The sequence below is a fragment of the Lepisosteus oculatus genome, chromosome 14 (genome assembly GCF_040954835.1).
Source record: "Lepisosteus oculatus isolate fLepOcu1 chromosome 14, fLepOcu1.hap2, whole genome shotgun sequence".
In the NCBI taxonomy this organism is placed as follows: Eukaryota; Metazoa; Chordata; class Actinopteri; order Semionotiformes; family Lepisosteidae; genus Lepisosteus; species Lepisosteus oculatus.
In genome coordinates this window covers 55,206,452-55,218,227 of record NC_090709.1, presented here as the reverse complement: position 1 = coordinate 55,218,227, position 11,776 = coordinate 55,206,452, and the positions used below count along the sequence as shown (strand labels likewise).

At 49.6% G+C, this 11,776-nt stretch overlaps 3 non-coding genes across 3 annotated transcripts; all 3 read right to left on the bottom strand.

Moving 5' to 3' along the window:
* Positions 1 to 1,281: 1,281 nt before the first annotated feature.
* Positions 1,282 to 1,339, bottom strand: LOC138243746 (U7 small nuclear RNA). The gene has a single exon (XR_011192364.1). It is a non-coding gene; the product is annotated as a U7 small nuclear RNA (small nuclear RNA).
* Positions 1,340 to 7,675: 6,336 nt separating this feature from the next.
* Positions 7,676 to 7,748, bottom strand: trnav-aac (transfer RNA valine (anticodon AAC)). Its single transcript has one exon. It is a non-coding gene; the product is annotated as a tRNA-Val (tRNA).
* Positions 7,749 to 7,857: 109 nt separating this feature from the next.
* On the bottom strand, positions 7,858 to 7,930 carry trnaf-gaa (transfer RNA phenylalanine (anticodon GAA)). Its single transcript has one exon. It is a non-coding gene; the product is annotated as a tRNA-Phe (tRNA).
* Between the last annotated feature and the right edge of the window lie 3,846 nt (positions 7,931 to 11,776).

The window sequence follows — 11,776 nt, the reverse complement described above, 5'->3', positions numbered from 1 at the left end:
GTGATGCAACTGTAACTTGAACCTAACATGACTGGGGCGTGCATTTTTGAAATTGCATTTTCACAGCTGAAATACAAAATGAAGCTGATCGCAGTCCAAACTCAAGGTATTGTTGTAAAACTAAATATTCAACATGTTTCTACCTGTCCCTTTTCAGCTCACTCAGAAGTCCACAGCCTGCAGCCTGGTGCCTCTCTGTCTCTCCCCCTCCACTGGAGTGATCCAGCTCAGCTCTCTGAGGTTTGGTAGATACATCTTCTTCATGAGTAATGTAGGATCAACTTCTTCAGGCTGGAGGAAGGGCTTGCATTTCGGCAGTAGTAACTGACTGAGTAGTGACTTCTAGGACCTGGTCTTATCAGGTTGCTTTGCCACGTTTGTCAGTTCTGCTGAAAAGACCTGTCTCTAGGAAATTTAGGAAGCAGAAGAATGACTATCTGAAAGGTGACACGATCTGCTGGCTGTTTGATGTGATGTGATGTGATGAATGACACAGGAAATTCGAATTCTTGCAATAAGACAAAACAAGATCCAAAAACACTGGCAGGAGTGGAAAATGTGAGAAGATAAAAAGACACCTGTTTCTGCCCAATTTCAAACAGGGGATCTTGCGCATGTGTGATGAACATGATAATCACAATATTACAGAAATGACAGCAGCATTGAACATGACGAGACGTAAAAGATTGTTAATTCCCTTCAAATACTCAGTGTGTTTATTCTGCTGTATTAATTTACTGTGCTCATCCGGCAGTAACAAACCTGTTATCTACACATTGCTCCCAGAGCTGGATAGGTGACTCCACATTCTACAGCTCTCTAGCAAAAGAGGAAGTCAGACTACAGAAATGGAGTAAATCTCCTCTTCAGAATGTGGAAATATATTCCTGAGAGAAGTCCTTTCTCGAAGTTCAACACTCTCTGCAAGTCACCCATTCCCACCTTGCGCAGTGTAGTGGTTATCGCATTCTCTTAACACACCAAAGGGTTTCAGTTTCAAAGCGGGCGAAAACAAGTGATCACTTTTTGCACATTTGTCACTGCTGAGGTTGCTTTATGGGTCTATTTTCTATACTGTGCTGATCAATTGGAAATCAAATGGCAAAAAAGACCCGTTCCCACACCTAAGGTCAAATATTAGGAATCAAAACTGCTCGAGTGTATGGAAGCACACAGCTTTATTAAGATTTCCAAGTGCAAGATCTTTTTATTCCTAAAAGACCCTATTTATGTTGTATGAGAAATATTAATATTAATACAGAATCTTTTTTCACCAAATAAATGGGCTTCCTGACTTCAGAAAGCCTTCTAGACAAATACTAAAAGAGCAAAAATTCCATTTGGTAAATGAAATGAAAACACATACCCTACCAAACCTTGAGTACAGGCCATTCAGGGTGATAATACAAAACCATTTATAATTCAACAAATAAAACCTGTCAACTGCTAATCACCACTTATCATAAAAAAAATAAGTAGCAATACACAGTATGGGACTCTTGGGTGCAAGTTAAATCCATGCAAGAAGGGGGTGTAGTGTTATATTTCCAAATCAGATATGCAAATGAGAGATCTGGCCCAGCCAATCTCAAAGCTCCCTTGGTCTGGAATGGAGCTGCTCCCCTCTTCTAGTTATTCACACTGGAGTTAGGTTACATATTAGCACATTTCATCTAACAGTTGCTGCAGAAACAAAAACGTAAACAAATGACCTGGACTGTGACCACACCTATTAGAATGTAGTTCAACAGATAACTTGTAAACCTTGTCATAAGATTTTTTTGTTCTACAAAATATACTTTATTCCACAAAAAAAAAAACATCTCAAAAGGAACATCTCACACATATTAACACTCCATGTAATAAAAAACAACGGCGGAACGGAGATTGATTGTCCGTTATCAATCTTTGCAAGTGGGGGCGGATTTGCGCAATTAAGAGAGTCCCTCCAAACCTACCACTCGCTATCGTCCTTTAATCCCTGTATATCCCAAAGTCCTTTCCAGCGCTCCCTCGCCGTGGGGAAACCCCATTTGGCGACGTGGTGCTTCGTCCTCCTCCTGAGGTCCGCCAGGATCCTCTCCTCCAGCTCCCTCGCCCCCCACTTTATGTTGTGCCGGATGAGAGTGTTCCTCGCCTTCCACAGTCCTTGTTTTGTGAGGGACAGCAGCAGCCCCCGCAGGTCCTGTGTCCCCTTGTCCAGTCCAGTGGGTGCCAGCCCCCAGCAGAATGTACTGGTAACTGAGCACCGCATCCGTTCCCAGGAGTTGCATAATGTTGTCCATTCTGCCCCACAACGCCTTGGCGAAGGGGCAGCTCCAGAACACGTGCTCCTGAGTCTCCTCGACGAAACACTTGTCCCGGGGGCAATGCGGGTTCCTGGTAAGCGAGTGTCTGTAGAGGACCTCTCTGGTAGCCAGTCACTTGTGTACAGCCATCCAGTTGAGGTCCTTCAGTTGGTTGTCCAGTTCTTTCGGCTGCGTTCTTTCCCAGACTTGTCTGGGAACTCTTAGCCTTTTGTGGCGACCAGATGCCCCCTCACCTCTTTGTACAGAGCTCTGTGGTTGCTGCAGGGCTCTGGCTGTCTCGTGGCCTCGTACCTCCTGCTCCACTTGACAGCATGGGTGTAGAACTCCGGTCGCATCTCTGCCTTGGGCCCAGTGTTTGACCACTGGACCAAGTGCCTCATGGGGACGGAGAGCCACAGCCTGACAAAGTACTGGTACTTGTGGCTGATGGGCTCCCGCAGCGCCCAACAGAGGTTGCAGTAGAAGATGCAGTCGAGTTTCAGGGGGAAATGTGGGACATCTGGACCCCCTTCCTCGACCAGCTGACACATCCGGTTTCTCGTGATGTACTCGTACTTGCCGCCCAAGACGAAGCCGAAGATCATCCCTTGCAGCGCTCGTCTGAGTCTAGCCGGCAGTGGGTACACAACTTCCAGCTCGCATAGTCTTTACGGAACAGTGCCTTGAAGTCGTCTTCCTCCAGTATCTCCCGGTTCAGTTTCCAGTACCCACGACCGAATGCCGGCAGGTTGGTGTTAGCCACCACCGTCAAGCGCTCATGGTCGGAATACCACTCCGGGGACACCGTCGCTGATTCCAGGGAGCAGGTCGTGTGCAGAAAGATGTAGTCCAGGCGGCTGCACACTCCCCGGGAGTTTTTCCATGTCGTTCCGGTGTCGTTAGGGAGGCACCGTCTGAAACCGTCTACCGGGGAGAACTGCTTGAGTAGCGACTCCAGCTCTGCCGAACTAGCGTCGCTCCCCTTCTCCCGGTCGTTGTCCGGGAGACCTGTCTGTTGGTGGTGCAGCAGCTGGTCAGGTCAGCAAACACTTCCTTCCGGATAGAGGGTTCCGTCGGAGCATAGACGTTAATTGCTCTCAACTTCTGCCCCCTCCAGTCGATGTCTGCGACCAGGATCCGGCCCTGCACCACCGAGAAGGAGGAAACCAGCGTCATTTCTGGGTTTCCGAGGAGGATTCCCACTCCAGAAGAGTGGACACCTCCTACGCTCCAGCATGATTCTCCCTTCGTCCATTCCCTGGTGAATGTCAGCTTGTCGCTTTCATCCTTCAGGTGGACCTCCTGTAAGAAACAAACTGAGAAAGACTTTGAAGCCAGATCATGAAAGACTCCCCGTCTTTTCACCGGGTCTCTTAGCCCTCTCACGTTAGATGTTAGAAAGGTAAGTTTCACAGTCATGATTAAACAAGTGAAAGCTGAACCTCCTCTCTTTGTGCTTACAGTGGAAAACTTGGGACTCTACATCTGGGCACTGTTTAGCCTAGATGTAACTCCTCTCGTTCGGGTCCTGGGGGGAATATGCTGGGCTCCCTCCAGGCCTCGCTGGGGACTGAAAGGTAAACATGCTGGACAGGTCCAGCCCTACCATCAGTCCCGGCTCCAGGGCGGCTTCAAAGTAATCCTCGTCTTCCTCAAGGATACTCTCCGCCACCGCTTCGGGAAGGCTTTTTTCTTCCCTTTCTCCAGGAGTTTCCGGGACCTCCAGTTGCTCCTGGGCCTTGGGGGAGGGGGGCTCCACTTCCTGGGATGCCTCTTCCTGTTGTTCCTGGGGATTGGGGGAGGGGGTTCCGACTTATTGGGCTGCCTCTTCCTGTTGTCCTGGGCCTCGGGGGAGGGGGTTACCTCTTCCTGGGCTGCCTCTTCCTGTTGTCCGTGGGACTCGGGGGAGGGGGGTTCTGTTTCCTGGGCTGTCACTTCCTGTCGTCTTTGGGCCTCGGGGGGGAGGGTTTCCATTTCCTGGGCTGCCTCCTCCGGTTGTTCCTGGGCCTCGGGGGAAGAAAGTTCCGTTTCCTCTAGGACGAGGAAACGGTTCTCGCTTACCACTCTTTTCTTTTGTCCTTCCGAAGGTGGATCCGCCCTGCATCTCTTCTCCCCTTCTCTTTCCCTTCTTGCTGGGAGTTATTAGGGCCCTTCCTCCGGTCAGCCATTTTGTCCGTCGTCCTGGCGGCCATCTTGTGACACTGGTGCGGCTGGGGGTGTGACCTCGGCAGTTTCAGTTCTCTGCGGGGGAGGTGCGGGTTTTTTGTTCTCACCTCTCTCCCTTTGTCTTGAGACCGGTTTCTGCCGGCCGGCTTCCACCACCTGGGCAAATGAAGGTTTGCTTACCTTGCATTGGTGAAGGAGGTGTCCCTCGGCGCTGCATCCGTCGCACTTTTTGGCTGCCCGGCAGGTTTTTGCCAGGTGCCCCTCTTTGTTACAGTTGTGACATCTGACAATGTCACACGTGTTCTCCTTGTGACAGGACTTTCTGCACTTCTTGCAGAAATCCGGCATCCTGGGGTAGTAAAGGTACCCCCTGTCGGCTCCGATGTTGAAGCGGGCCGGGGGGTGCTGGAAACCGTCGACGCCCTCTAGGTCCTCTTTCAGGAGGACTCGGTACTGGCGTTTGCCGTACCAGACGCCGCAACTGTCCCTGATCTCCGTCGGTTTGCCCACCAGAGTTACTTACCTCCATAGGTACGCTGTTACCAGTTCCATTGGTACGTAGGGGTTGTATGTGAGGACTGTGATGGTCCTCTGGTTTGTCTTCCTCATAGGCTCCGGCCTGAAATCAGAGAAACGGGGGTGCTTACCTTTTTCTCTGATCATTTTCGTTGCCTTTTCATATGAGGCGACCGTGGCCATGTAGGCCTCCATGTATCTCTCTGCCTTGTTGTCTTGCAGGCAGTAGAGATCTCCGGCCACCAACTGCAGGATCCCTCTCAGGAAGGTATTGAAATAGGATCTCGCAGTTGGCATCGTCTCTGTTTGCTTGGTCCAGTGGAACCGGATCAGTGTCTTCTTGTCTGCCATCTGGAAAGGAGAAAAAAGAAAAAAGGAGAGAAAGAGAGAGAGCAAGGTCCTGTGGAGAGGAGGGTTAAGCTGCTAAAGGAGCAGCGAGTGAGCCCTGGACTTTGTCCTTGTGGGCAAAGCCCAGCTAGGTGCAGGCGCAGGAGGAGAGAGAGGGAGGGAGCGGATAGTGCTTCCGTGTCTCGAGGAAGAAAGCAAGCACCGCGGGCAGGCCACGAGTACCTACTCCCAGCCAAGAGGCCAAGGAGGCAGAAAGAGAGAGAGAGGGAGCGGATAGCGCTTCCGAGTCTCGAGGAAGAAAGCAAGCACCGCGGGCAGGCCAAGAGTACCTACTCCCAGCCAAGAGGCCAAGGAGGTGGAGCAAAGAGAAAGGGGGAGGGGAGAGGAGAGAGCAGAGAGAGAGAACGTTGCTGCCAGATCCCACCCAGCTCAGCTGCTGCTTGGCCTTAACCCCCTAGGCTCAACCTCGGGCGATACCAGCTCAAGCACTCCTCAGGATCTTCGATCGCCTTCTAGAACTTTGGAAAGACAAGAACTGCGGGCATGCCACTTGAACTTGATCTTAGCCAAAAGGCCGATAAAATTTGATTCCAGCTCACTGGCCCTGCAAAACTTAGTTCAAGACTTTAAACTCTCAGACACATATAGATGTATATATCCCACAACAGCAGGATATACATAGTCAGGGAGGAATAGCAGCACCAGAATTGACTATTGCTTTGTCTCAGAGAGAGTGAAAGTTGTTGGGGTCACTCTTCAGCCTGTCTTCTTCTCAGAACATCAGGCTTTAGGGTGTAGAGTGGAACTCCAAGGCGGGACTGTCTTTGGCAGAGGCCTCTGGAAACTCAACACAAAGCTGCTAGAGAACGAGGGGGTAGTATCCCGCCACAAGAAGAAACTATCACAGTGGCTGTCCTTGCAGTGTCTGTACGGGTCAGTAGGAGAGTGGTGGGAGGAGGTGAAGGTGAGGACAAAGGCCTTTTTCATGGCTGAGGGAAGGAAGGCTGCTGCCAGACGGAGAGGAGTGCTAGCCAGGAAACAGAGGCAGCTGCAGCGTCTCTACACGATGCTGCACGGTGGCTTCGATGTGCTTGAGGATATCACCCTTTTAAAAAAGGACATCCGGAGCATAGTCGAAGAAAGCAGTCGAGGAGTGCTGTTAAGAAGCAGAGGTCAGTTCTTGGAAGAAAATGAGAAGTGTACTCGCTTCTTTTTCAGGAAAGTGGTAGGCTCCAAGTCTGTCATGGAAAGTGTAGTTGATGAGGAGGGAAGAGAGAGTACAGAGCTGAGTGCTATCCTCTCCTGCATCGAGGCCTTCTTGTCACGGACGTCCAAAGGGACTAACCGTGGGGAGCAGGAGTGCGGAAAAAGACCCATATGCGTAGCGGCGAGACGGGAAAAAGGCCCGGGCTCATTAGTGCAAAGAGTTCAGGAATGCCGTATAGAAACCTGTGCCCTCAGGGAGCGGACGTGGGGCGCCCTGGTGCTAGGCGGGTCTCAGGACATCCGAACGTCAGTGCTGAGCGAGGACAGAGTGCAAGACCCGGAAATATATAGCCCAGGGGAAAGAGAGGGACAGGAAGGACAGCAGACCAGAAACTAGGGACAGGACAGAGAAGCTCTACAGAGGTAAAGGATGAAGAAATTCATTTTTTTACCTCAAAGCTAGAAAACGTTTTGAGTGAAGAAGATAGGGAAGTACTTGAGGGGGATTTGACAGTAGAAGAGCTGAGAGGCTATGGAGAGCTTACAGAAGGGGAAAACAACGGGTGCTGACAGGCTCCCTAAAGGGGCGTCTGCTTTTACTACTTGCACGAATGAAGGCAAAAAAAGCCAATCGATGTGAACGAACGGCGCTTTACAGAGGAGTACTGCCTGACTGGATCGTTGATGAACGACAGAGGCCACTCCGACCTCTTCTCGGTTTTCTTCAATTACTTACTAAGGATCTTCTTCACATTCGCCCATGCAGGGGAAGCCAGTTACACCAAAGCAAACGCAGGAAGGTGCATTTCAAGCAGAGACCAGGAGGGACTTGTTTACACCAAGAGTGGTCGGAGAATGGAACAATGCGCCCAGCCCTGTTGCTGGAGCCGATTCTTGATGAGATCTTGGGCTCACTAAGAGGACCCCGCTGGATGCTAATCTTTCTGTTGTTCTTGCAGGTTCTGCGCTGCTTTTGAGCCGACAGAGCTTGTCCTGGTCTGTCGGCACAGCCCAATTGCAAATGATCGGCTCCGCGTACAGAAGGAACGTGCGTTTGGTACAAGAGTGCACGAAGGCACCGGAAATACATTGGGAACAAATGACCGGTCGCTCAAGACCTCTGTGAAGTACAGGAGTGTGCAAAAAGAGGCTGTTTCCGCCCGGTCTCAAACCAGGGACCTTTTGCGTGTTAGGCAAACGTGATAGCCGCTACACTACGGAAACCTGAAGGCACCACTGCTGGTGTCTCACTTGCGTTTCGGGCTGAGAAAGGGAAGTGTCATTTTAGGCAGGGAGCGCTGGAGAGAGGAACAAAGGGCGCGATGAAACAAAATGCCGAAACCCGGGATCAAACCAGGGACCTTTAGATCTTCAGTCTAGCGCTCTCCCATCTGAACTATTTCGGCGGTGCGCAGAGCCCACAGCCACCTGCTCCAGCCTTCCTGTGTTGCGGCATGAGCGCACCAAGAGTAGCGGGAGAGTGTTGCAGGAACGTCACTCAGAAGGAAAGCCACCCAGCTGCGCCCTCTGAGCTCTGTCCAGCGCATCTTCCTTGCATGGACTCCTGCCTGCGATGGGCAGGAAACAATTAGCAAAAACAGAACAACACCCAATGGGTGTCTCATGACCACACCTAATGGTTGTGACACGTGCAGGTGTGAGGGGTTGCTGGGGTACTTTGGAGCAGAGCTTGGGCGGACGGGGGGCGGGAAAGCAGACAAAGAGGTCTCAAGGTCTGCATGATCACAGCTCTCCGCCGCCCCAGGCTTCCGCTCTATAAGCTACTGGACACACCCGCCCCTCCTCACACAGACCGTGGAAAAGCCCCCGAGTGGGAGGGCTCTCTCTTCCTCCCAGGAGCTCTTGGACACGACGCACAGACAGGGCGCAGGGAGCCGCCGCCTGCAAACACGGCTCCAGGCAGGACTCCACTCCGCAGGAGCCGCAGAGCAGAGGAGATGAGGGCAGCTTTGCTCCTGTGCAGAGACCTGAGCTGTTGTTGCTGTGGATGCTGTCTTTTCTGCACTCGGGGTAGGAGTGAATGTTGAGTTGCCCTTAGAAATGAAGCAGAGCACTTCAACGGCACGGGTGTGTGTGTGTGCACCCTGGTGATTCTGGGAGACAGATCGAACCTGGGCTAAAAGAGAGGGGGCTTAGCCCTCTTCCATTTGCTAGTTCAAAGTTGTACAACCCATTTGTATCTGCTAGGCGGCGCAGTCGTCGTGCACAAAGAACGCTTTGAAAAGCGTCAAAGGCAAGTCATTCCGAGTTGGTCGTTTGTGTTTTCCGTTCAGACGCGAAATGCTGAAATGATCTCTCAGCTCCTCGGTTGTCATTTCTGCTCCGTAAAGGGATCACAGCACGCGTCGGCTTCCAGCACGCTGGGTCGGGACACGATGCCGGGGGTCGGAGAGAGCGATGTCTTCCTCGTTAGTATAGTGGCAAGTATCCCCGCCTGTCACGCGGGAGACCGGGGTTCGATTCCCCAACGGGGAGTAGCTTTTATTTCACCTCCTTAGAGAATGACTGCCTTTCACTTCTCTGTTTTCTTTCACAGCGTCGTGCACCTTTTCATTGCTCTCGCTTTCAGAGCCTCCGCACGGCACACGACTCGACATCAGGAAGCACATTGAAGTGAAAGCAGGAAGCGCTGCGACATGCACTGTGCAGATCCCGCCACACTAAGAGGTGAGTGGGTCTGTTCGATGCACAAAGAACGCTTTGAGAAGCGTCAAAAGCAAGTCATTCCGAGTTGGTCGTTTGTGTTTTCCGTTCAGACGCGAAATGCTGAAATGATCTCTCGGCTCCTCGGTTGTCATTTCTGCTCCGTAAAGGAATCACAGCACGCGTCGGCTTCCAGCACGGTGGGTCGGGACACGATGCCGGGGGTCGGAGAGAGCGATGTCTTCCTCGTTAGTATAGGACCTGTCACCTGTCCCCACCTGTCACGCGGGAGACTGGGGTACATCAGGACGCGCATTGAAGTGAAAGCAGGATGCGCTGTGACATGTACTGTACAGATCCCGCCACTACTGGGCCCGATTTCCCCGGATCGAAACCGGGCGGAAACAGGCCCGTTTCGTTTGTTGCCACGCACACTGTTTGGGGATTCGCCTAGCGCTGTGATCCAACAGACCCACTTACCTCTTAGTGTGGCGGGATCTTCACAGTGCATGTCGCAGCGCATCCTGCTTTCACTTCAATGCGTGTCCTGATGTACCCTGGTCTCCCGCGTGACAGGTGGGGATACTTGCCACTATACTAACGAGGAAGACATCGCTCTCTTAGTGTGCAAAACACTTACTTGCAGCATTGTGGGTGCTGTGGTTTAAATGCTATTGGTTTGTGAACAGAATACCCCTATCCCAGTGCATTGTGCCACATTAAATAGAAGCAAGAGAAAAAGAGATTCAGAACGCAAAGCTGTGTCAGTGTTCTGTTTAAAAAATCGGTTTGAACATCAGGGGAGCTGTTTTTAATAAGGTGCTGAGTAAAGAATATTTTAATCTTCCTGCTGTCAGTAGTATTGTGCATATAGTTGACTCTTACCTGAATGAAAACAGGACGTAAAGGAAGGGTTTCAGAATTCAGACAAAGCTTTATTCCCGTGCTTACAGTCGGAGTATTTGGAGACTGCGCTATTCTGTTGCCTATGGTCATATACGCGTTTTTCGCATGAAGCCGTATTGAACAGTATTTCTCGCGTTGTGAACTTGTGTATACAGCGGTCCCCCGGGTTCCAGTTAGTGCGTAATTACGCATCGATGAAAAACCGGAGGTTTAAAAAAAGATAATTAGCTCACTGATACTTTGATGTAGAGGCTGTGGAAATATCTACATGTCGTGGTCTTTAAAATGCATTTGGTTTGAAGGCGTTCTGTGCTTCCGTTGCGAAGATATGGACAAAATAATATTCGTGATTGGTCAAAAAAATGTCATATAAACGAAAAAGTACAGGCTGAGAAAGCATTCACAATGTATTTTATACACAAAGCAAGTATTCTCGCGATTCTAAGAGGTTTCATGTAAACGCTACAGGCGTGCCAAAATCGTTTTCGAACTTCAAGCTAACTTTACCACGGGAAAATGTCATATAAACGAAAAAGTAAAGGCTGAGAAAGCATTGACAATGTATTTTATACACAAAGCAAGTATTCTCGCGATTCTAAGAGGTTTCGTGTAAACGCTACAGGCGTGCCAAAATCGTTTTCGAACTTCAAGGTAACTTTACCCCAGTCTGGTACCGTAGGTCACGTAGCTGAAAATCCCAGTCATGTTTTTTTTCCTATCTTGTGGTACATAACGTACCATTTCGGACTATCACAAAGGGCTTGAGATTTCGTTAAATGCATGTATTCATTTCCTTTCTGGAAAACTTGTATTTAAAGAAATTCACACAGCTTGCGAGAAATGAAAATCAATTCTTGATTATCAGTGCAGAAGAAATATTACCAGCTGGCAAAAAAAAGATTTTTTTTTAACCGAAATGTTGTGATGTGAGACACGGACCCACCATTCCATCTGTGTCGCTCGTTCGATTTCATAACTGAAAGGTTGGTGGTTCGAATCCACCCAGGAACGTGTTTCTTTTGCGATGTAAACATTGTCTTCGCAAAGGTCGATTGGATTTCTCAGCGAAACCTTAACCATTTTAATTTTTGCAGGAAATGCGAGAGCTTAACACGTGTCAGAATCACCGGGAAATGTCCAATTACTGTATGCCCAACATCGCAACTCCCCAGAAAACCAAATTCACCCAAGAAAAAGTCGAGTCGTCATTTATACCCCCGTTGCATCCTTTGCTGAAATATTTTAAAAATACAATGCAGATTTGTTTAAGAACTTGCGAGCTTTGTTACATTAGCACCGTGCATTTGGACTTCGATATTTTGACACATTTACCTTAATTTTAAACATAAATACTGTACAATCTATTGTAATTTTGTTGTACTATTAAAATATGTTAGCTGAGGATGCAAAGGGGTGAAAGGGAAAGGTCAGAGGTGTAGTAACACCAAGGTTAGGATTGGTGGAGGTGATAAGGGTGTTGATGGTTTTTCTCTGTAGAGAATTTTGAGTTTTTTATCCTTCTCTGAAGTGAGAAACTGGAAGAGTTGGGAGTTGAGGGATCTGATAAGGTTAGTTATGGAAGGAAGTTGATGTGGAGCTTTTAACCGTAAAAACTCCTTAATGTCTTTGATGTTGTCATCAGCGATAAACTGCATTCAGCAAAGAAAATTATCTTTGCTTAC